Below are 9,055 nucleotides of genomic sequence, written 5' to 3' on the forward strand. Positions count from 1 at the left end.
TATATTTATGACCTCGAGTTTTGGACTTCCCTACAAGTGGAAACATTTTCTCCACATCTACCCTATAAAACCCTTTCATTATCTTCTACAGAAAAGAGCCTGTACCCTTTGTATTGTCTCTCCATGTTCTTCCTAACAAAACGAATCACTTCACATGATAGGTGAAGAAAATTATTAGATTCCCGCTCATATTTGCCCACCAGTTGCTCCGAGGCTGTAGTTGAGATCTGGGGTCTGGTGCATGTTATTCCATCCTCACTGGGCCCGTTTAGCAGAGAAATCGGATCTAAAGCATAGCTTTGTAATTATAGCAACGTAATGTTGAAACCCTGCCTTACACGTTCTTTACCTTTTATTAACTGTAGCAGTAAACCCAAACCCTTTCCTCGTTTTGTGCCTATACTATTATCAAAGAACTGCTCCTGGAAAAATAAATTCTTATTTCACTCCCTCCATCAGACTGTAAACATTCTCTTCCTTAAAAGTTCAAAAGCTAATGAAAAGAACAGCACTCCACTGTGACAATTCAAGCAGTCTTAAAATGTTAAGCGTATCTGAATCAATCAGATTATTCTATTATGAATTAAAAATCTGAGCTGTCCTGTTTCCAGAGAAGTCTCTGGATATTTCTGTAATGAGTGTTTCTAAGTATCACCTACTCAATTATTTGATACGGTTTAGCAAAAATCGCGTCTTTTGTCCTAAATGGAATAATCTCACTAACGGTTGTATTTGTAAACCCGTGACATGTTGATTTACTGCTGGTCTTAAAATGCCGACATTTATATTAGAGAATATCTGCATTGCCATTTTCTATCGATTTTAAAAGATTATGTTTTTCTTTATCTCTAATTCTTTACATCCCTCCCTCCCTCCCCAAGGCGTTGACTGCTGCTGGGGCGATGTATGGGCCCACGGTTGATAACCGATCTCTCTCAGCCTACTATTGTATTGTTACATCGAGTGTACGGTACAGAAACAGCCTATTTGGTCCAACTGGTCTGTACTAGCATTTATGCTGCTCAGGAGTCTGCTCCCAGCGTTCTTCATCATCCGATGTGCTTATCCAGCTTCCCCTTAAACGTATCAATTCTACTTGCCTCAACTACTACTGTTGGTAGCGTATTCCGCACTCTTACCACTCTTTTGGGTAAAGGAGTTTCTCCTGAATTCCCTATTGGATTGAGTAGTGACTATCTTATATTTATGACTTCAAATTTTGGACTTCCCCACAAGTGGAAACATTTTCTCCACATCTACCCTATCAAACCTTTTCAGTACCTTCTACAGAAAAGAGCCTCAGCCTTCCCTGATAAGTTCTGGTATCATCCTTGTGAATCTTTTTTGCATCTTCTGCAATGCCTCTACATGCTTTTATATAATATGGAGACCAGAACTGCATGCAGTACTCCTAGTGTAGTCTATCCAAGGTTCCATACAGATTTAATGTAACTTCTCTGCTTTTCAGTTCTCTCTCCAGGGGCGACATCACAGCTGTGTCCAGCACTATCCTCAAAATTCACACAGCTGCATTTTCTAACAGAAGCGAAGTTAGGCTGAAATCCCGGCTGCTTTTCCCCAGCAGAGCCCCAATCACCACCCTTCCAGCATTACCTAATTTCCAATATCCTGCAATTTTTTCACATTTAATTAAAATCTGTAAAATTCTCCCTAAACCAACACTCGTCTTATTTTTCAATGACATTTTAACTAGTCTTTTTGCCGGAAACCTCAATTTGGTAATTTACTGCATTGTATGCAATGTGAAGCTGTAATCATTAACAAAGTGAAAAGATTTAAGTGCCTCCATACCCGACTCCTGCTAGTGTTTCGTCCAAGATGCGAAAAAGGTTTCTCTTTACAGAGAGTCACTCTGTTTGTGTGGACAGAACCAGTCAGCTATTTCCTGATTGATTGGTTTTTAGTTCATTGTCAGTGGAGGATCTGACGTTTGTAGTAATTGAACCCTGTCTAATTACACTCAAGATGGTACAATGCTCACTTTTTCCTCAGTTACTAACATATCCAGCTCAAATTGCAGTGACTAATTAATGTCAAGTTGGTAGAGTACACCTCAGATAGAAATATCAAAGTGTAACAGTATATTATGGTGGTGCTAAAGCTTTGTACCAACTGCAGGTCATTATCAAAGCTGGCATAACTTGGCTCATCTTTTGCAAGTTTGTCCCCCACCCAACCCCCCTTATAGTAGTGCAATCCTGACAGTTGTAAATTTAATAAGTCTAGTAATTTGTGTTGGCATGAGAAAAATGACCATGAATGCTGCTGTACTTCCATAAAACTACAATTGATTCACTACTGGCAAGCAGGGAAAGGAATCTGTTACCTCTTCCTTCCCCCCCCTCCCCCCCCCCACCCCGTCTGTCCTATATATAACTCCAGTCCCATACTCATAATGCCCTCTGAGCTGGATTAACAAGCCACTCAGTTGTGAAGGCACCTAGGGATGAGCAATAAATTCAGCCTTGCCAGTTTGGCACACATTCCCAGAATATTGAAAAATCTTCGAAGTTGTGAACCTGGATAGCTTTAGCAAGCTATTTAACCATGGGGCATCATAGCCATGCTCAAGCCTGGCCTGAACTGATGTAAATGCAGTGATTAATAATTAACATCAAGTTAGTCGAGTACACCTCAGATAGAAATATCAATACCTTGCAGTAGGGCAATTGGATAATGATCAGGAGTAAGAATTCCAGCTGATTGCTGGCCATGGAACACTGAAGCCAGTTGTGTCACAGTTGAGATCAGCTAATTCAGCATTTGAATAAAGATCAAACGTGAGAGATACCACACTAAGCATTGTAGTTACCAACTGAGGCAAAAAAAAGGAAAAGAAAGATTAGCATTCATATAGTGTCTTTCATGATCTCGGGATGTCTCGAAGCACTTTACAGGCAATTAAGTACTTTTGAAGTGAAGTCACTGTTGTAATGTAGGGCACATGACAGTGAACTTGCAAACAGCAAAATACCACAAGCAACAATATAATTGTCAGATAATATGTTTTAGTGAGGTTGGTTGAAGAATAAATAGTAGCCAGTGCACTGAGGAGAACTCCACTACTGCTATTTTACGTCCACCTGAGACAATTTAACATCTCATCAGCAAGACAGTACCTCCAACAGTGCAGCACTCCCTCAGTACTGCTCTGGAGTGTCAGCCTAGAGTTTATCTGTGGTGGGACTTGAGCCAGATGAGTGCTACCACTGAGCCATGGCTAACATTTCTTTTCAAATTTCAAGCTGGATTTCTTTTTTCAAATATTTCTGATTACCAAATGAATACTTAAGAGGCAAGCATATCCAAAACTGAAAGCATAAACCCCCTCAGCACAATGAAAACAAATATGTCAGAAGCAATATAAAGTGCAACTTCTTCAAAAATTGCCAACCAAGGGTAATGAGCCTCAGCTGAAACTCAACTGAAACATTCAAGAGGGATGTAGATTAGATTCCTTTCTCAGAGTGCAGATATACGAGACTAAATCTTAGCCAAACTGGTATAGCCGCCTGGATCACAAGTGCAGAATATAGACTTACAAATGAACAAGCTGCACTGTTGGAGCCCTGGTTTCTCTCTCAGGTGGTTGAAAAAAAAATCCCATGGCACTATTCAAAGAGCAGGGGAGTTCTTTCAGTATCCTGATTGACATTTATCAACACACTAAAAGAGATTATCTGGTTATTATCACATGGCTGTTCGTGGGACCTTACTGTGTGCAAATTGTCTGCTGTATCCCCTATGACTGAGGTTACACTTCAAAAATACTTCATTGGCATTTTAGGATGTTCTCAGGTAATGAAAGACACTATAAATTCCAAGTTCTTTCTATCTTATCCACTGCCATCAGGTGTGTTGAGAGAAAGCAAGCTTGAAAGAAAAATTAGCTTTCCTCAAAAATGGGCAATCTGTCTTTTTCATCTGTTCTTAAGCATGTACTGTTATCTCTATACTCCTTCAATTTTTTACTCTTAGTTGGCTTTTATTTTGCGTGTTTGCCAGTAAGGTATTTTAAGGTCTCTTTTGCAGTTGTCCAGTGATGAACATATTTACTATGTAATGGAATGTAAGCCAATCCTTACTACTGTTTATATTCAGAAATCATTCTCTCATATTACTTCGTACATGGTTGGTCTTCTGCCTATGGTCCAGGGGTGGTGGGCTGAGGTTGGGGAAAGAGGGACTGTTATCTCTGGAGGTCAGAGTTGGTTCTGGAGATGCAAGAACAGATGGACATTCTGGAGTTTCCTGGATTACCCTTGAGGATCACTTACACATTTGGCTGTATTCTTAGTCTCCGCCTGCAAAAAGGGGAAATATGACAAGATGAACCAGGATGAAGAATACATGTGGCAATCTTTCCTTCTTGGATACTGTGCGGTAATTTTTTTACACAGGTATTTGTTCCACCTGCAATATGCTGGGGAGGATGGAAGACCTATTGAAGGCTGCTTAATTCTTCCTTTCATCCAGATGTGGGCACTGCTTCAGGAGCATGACGTGGTTTAGTCATCTCAATGTTTTTATAAATTCATTCATGGGATGTGGGCGTTGCTGGCCAGGCCAGCCTTTATTGCCCATCCCTAATTGTCTTGAGAAGGTGGTGGTGAGCTGTCTTCTTGAACCGCTGCAGTCCTTGTGAGGTAGGTACACCCACAGTGCTGTTAGGAAGGGAGTTCCAGGATTTTGACCCAACGACAGTGAAGGAACGGCGATATAGTTCCTAGTCAGGATGATGAGTGACTTGGGGGGGGGGGAACTTGCAGGTGGTGATGTTCCTATGCATGTGCTGCCCTTGAGGTGGTAGAGGTCACGGGTTTGGAAGGTGCTGTCTAAGGAGCCTTGGTGCGTTGCTGCAGTGCATCTTGTAGATGGTACACACTGCTGCCACTGCGCGTCGGTGGTGGAGGGAGTGAATGTTTGTGGATGGTGTGCCAATCAAGCAGGCTGCTTTGTCCTGGATGGTGTCGAGCTTCTTGAGTGTTTTTGGAGCTGCACCCATCCAGCCAAGTGGAGAGTATTCCATCACACTCCTGACTTGTGCCTTGTCGATGGTGGACAGGCTTTGGGGAATCAGGTGAGTTACTCGCTGCAGGATTCCTAGCCTCTGACCTGCTCTTTTTTATTCTTTTTTTTAATACATATTTACAAAAATAACTTTATTAATAACAGAAAAGTAAACCAAAACTCAAATTAAAATGCCATTCTCGGTGTCGATGATGCGCTCCAGTCCCTGCGGTGCCCACCGGTCGCGGAAGGCCTCAAGCGTTCTGACCTGCTCTTGTAGCCATGGTATTTATATGGCTACTCCAGTTCAGTTTCTGGTCAATGGTAGCCCCCAGGATGTTGATAGTGGGGGATTCAGCGCTAGTAATGCCATTGAATGTCATGGGGAGATGGTTAGATTCTCTCTTGTTGCAGATGGTCATTGCCTGGCACTTGTGTGGCTCAAATGTTACTTGCCACTTATCAGCCCAAGCCTGGATATTGTCCAGGTCTTGCTGCATTTTTACCCGGACTGCTTAGTATGTGAGGAGTCGCGAATGGTGCTGAACATTGGGGTAGGCGGTGGTGTTGTGGTATTATCACTGGACTAATAACCTAGAGACCCAGGGTATTTCTCTGGGGACATGGGTTCGAATCCCACCACAGCAGAAGGTGGAATTTGAATTTAATTAATAAATCTGGAATTAAAAAGCTAGTCTAATGATAGTCATGAAACCATTGTCGATGTTGTAAAAACCCATCTGGTTCACTAATGTCCTTTAGGGAAGGAAATCTGCTGTCCTTACCTGGTCTGGCCTACATGTGACTCCAGACCCACAGCAATGTGGTTAACTCTTACATGCCCTCTGAAATGGCCTAGCAAGCCACTCAGTTGTACCTAACCGCTACGAAGTCAATAAAAAGGAATGAAACCGGATGGACCACCTGGCATCGACCTAGGCACCGGAAACGACAACGGCAAACCCAGCCCTGTCGACCCTGCAAAATCCTCCTTACTAACATCTGGGGGCTTGTGCCAAAGTTGGGAGAGCTGTCCCACAGACTAGTCAAGCAACAGCCTGACATAGTCATACACACCGAATCATACCTCACAATGTCCCAGACACTGCAATCACTATCCCTGGGTATGTCCTGTCCCACCAGCAGGACAGACCCAGCAGAGGTGGTGGCAGAGTGGTAAACAGTAGGGAGGGAGTTGCCCTGGAAGTCCTCAACATCGATTCCGGATCCCTTGAAGTCTCATGGCATCAGGTCAAACGTGGGCAAGGTAACCTCCTACTGATTACCACGTACCGCCCTCCCTCAGCTGATGACTCAGTACTCCACCATATTGAACACCACTTGAAGGAAGCACTGAGGGTGGCAAGGGCACAAAATGTACTCTGGGTGGGGGACTTCAATGTCCATCACCAAGAGTGGCTCGGTAGCACCACAGCTGGCCGAGTCCTAAAGGACATAGCTGCTAGACTGGGTCTGCGGCAGGTGGTCGGGGAACCAACACGAGGGAAAAACATACTTGACCTCGTCCTCACCAATCTGCCTGCCGCAGATGCTTCTGTCCATGACTGCATTGGTAGGAGTGACCACCGCACAGTCCTTGTGGTGACGAAGTCCCGCCTTTACATTGAGGATACCGTCCATCGTGTTGTGTGGCACTATCACCGTGCTAAATGGGATAGATTTCGAACAGATTTAGCAATACAAAATGCTGTGGGCCATCAGTAGCAGCAGAATTGTACTCAACCACAATCTGTAACCTCATGGCCCAGCATATCCCCCACTCTACCATTACCATCAAGCCAGGAGACCAACCCTGGTTCAATGAAGAGTGCAGGAGGTCATGCCAGGAGCAGCACCAGTCATACCTCAAAATGAGGTGTCAACCTGGTGAAGCTACAACACAGGACTATCTGCGTGCCAAACTGCATAAGCAGCATGCGATAGACAGAGCTAAGCAATCCCATAACCAACAGATGAGATCTAAGCTCTGCAGTCCTGCCACATCCAGCTGTGAAAGGTGGTGGACAATTAAACAACGAACTGGAAGAGGTGGCTCCACAAATATCCCCATCCTCAATGATGGGGGAGCCCAGCACATCAGTGCGAAAGATAAGGCTGAAGCATTTGCAACAATCTTCAGCCAGAAGTGCCAAGTTGATGATCCATCTCAGCCTCCTCCTGAAGTCCCCAGCATCACAGATGCCAGACTTCAGCCAATTCGATTCACTCCGCGTGATATCAAGAAACGACTGAAGGCACTGGATACTGCAAAAGCTATGGGCCCTGACAATATTCCGGCAATAGTACTGAAGACCTGTGCTCCAGAACTTGCCGCGCCCCTAGCCAAGCTGTTCCATTTCAGCTACAACACTGGCATCTACCCTGCAATGTGGAAAATTGCCCAGGTATGTCCTGTACACAAAAAGCAGGAGAAATCCAACCCGGCCAATTACCACCCCATCAGCTTACTCTCAATCATCAGTAAAGTGATGGAAGGTGTCATCAACAGTGCCATCAAGCGGCACTTGCTTAGCAATAACCTGCTCAGTTTGGGTTGCGCCAGGGCCATTCAGCTCCTGACCTCATTACAGCCTTGGTTCAAAAATGGACAAAAGGGCTGAACTCCAGAGGTGAGGTGAGTGACTGCCCTTGACATCAAGGCAGCATTTGACTGAGTATGGCATCAAGGAGCCCTAGCAAAACTGAGGTCAATGGGAATCAGGGGGAAACCCTCGGCTGGCTGGAGTCATACCTAGCGCAAAGGAAGATGGTTGTGGTTGTTGGAGGTCAATCATCTGAGCTCCAGGACATCACTGCAGGAGTTCCTCAGGGTAGTGTCCTAGGCCCAACCATCTTCAGCTGCTTCATCAATGACCTTCCTTCAATCATAAGGTCAGAAGTGGGGCTGTTCGCGGATGATTGCACAATGTTCAGCACCATTCGTGACTCCTCAGATACTGAAGCAGTCCGTGTAGAAATGCAGCAAGACCTGGACAATATCCAGGCTTGGGCTGATAAGTGGCAAGTAACATTCGCGCCACACAAGTACCAGGCAATGACCATCTCCCCTTGACATTCAACAGCATTACCATCGCTGAATCCCCCACTATCAACATCCTGGGGGCTACCATTGACCAGAAACTGAACTGGAGTAGCCATATAAATACGGTGGCTACAAGAGCAGGTCAGAGGCTAAGAATCCTGAGGTGAGTAACTCACCTCCTGACTCCCCAAAGCCTGTCCACCATCTACAAGGCACACTTGTAATACTCTCCACTTGCCTGGATGGATGCAGCTCCAACAACACAAGAAGCTTGACACCATCCAGGACAAAGCAGCCCGCTTGATTGGCACCCCATCTGCAAACATTCACTCCCTCCACCACCGACGCACAGTAGCAGCAGTGTACCATCTACAAGATGCACTGCAGCAATGCACCGCAGCAATGCACTAAGGCTCCTTAGACAGCACCTTCCAAACCTGCAACCTCTACCAACTAAAAGGACAAGGGCAGCAAATACATGGGAACACCACCACCTGCAAGTTGCCCTCCAAGTCACACACCACCCTGACTTGGAACTATATCACCGTTCCTTCACTGTCGCTGGGTCAAAATCCTGGAACTCCCTTCCTAACAGCACTTTGGGTGTACCTACCCCAAATGGACTGCAGCGGTTCAAGAAGGCAGCTCACCACCAGCTTCTCAAGGGCAATTAGGGACGGGCAATAAATGCTGGCCTGGCCAGCGTCGTCCACATCCCTAATGAATTTTTTTTAAAACATTGCGCAATCATCAGCGATCATCCCCACTTCTGACCTTATGATTGAAGGTCATTGATGAAGCAGCTGAAGATGGTTGGGCCTAGGACACTACCCTGAGGAACTCCTGCAGTGATGTCCTGGAGCTCAGATGATTGACCTCCAACAACCACAGTGTGATACTTTTTATATGTATTTACCCAGGGTGCACTTACTTGGATCTGAACTTAGTCCTTGAAATTCACTTGTGAAATTCTACACAAAA

Source organism: Heterodontus francisci, chromosome 8, assembly GCF_036365525.1.
Source record: "Heterodontus francisci isolate sHetFra1 chromosome 8, sHetFra1.hap1, whole genome shotgun sequence".
In the NCBI taxonomy this organism is placed as follows: Eukaryota; Metazoa; Chordata; class Chondrichthyes; order Heterodontiformes; family Heterodontidae; genus Heterodontus; species Heterodontus francisci.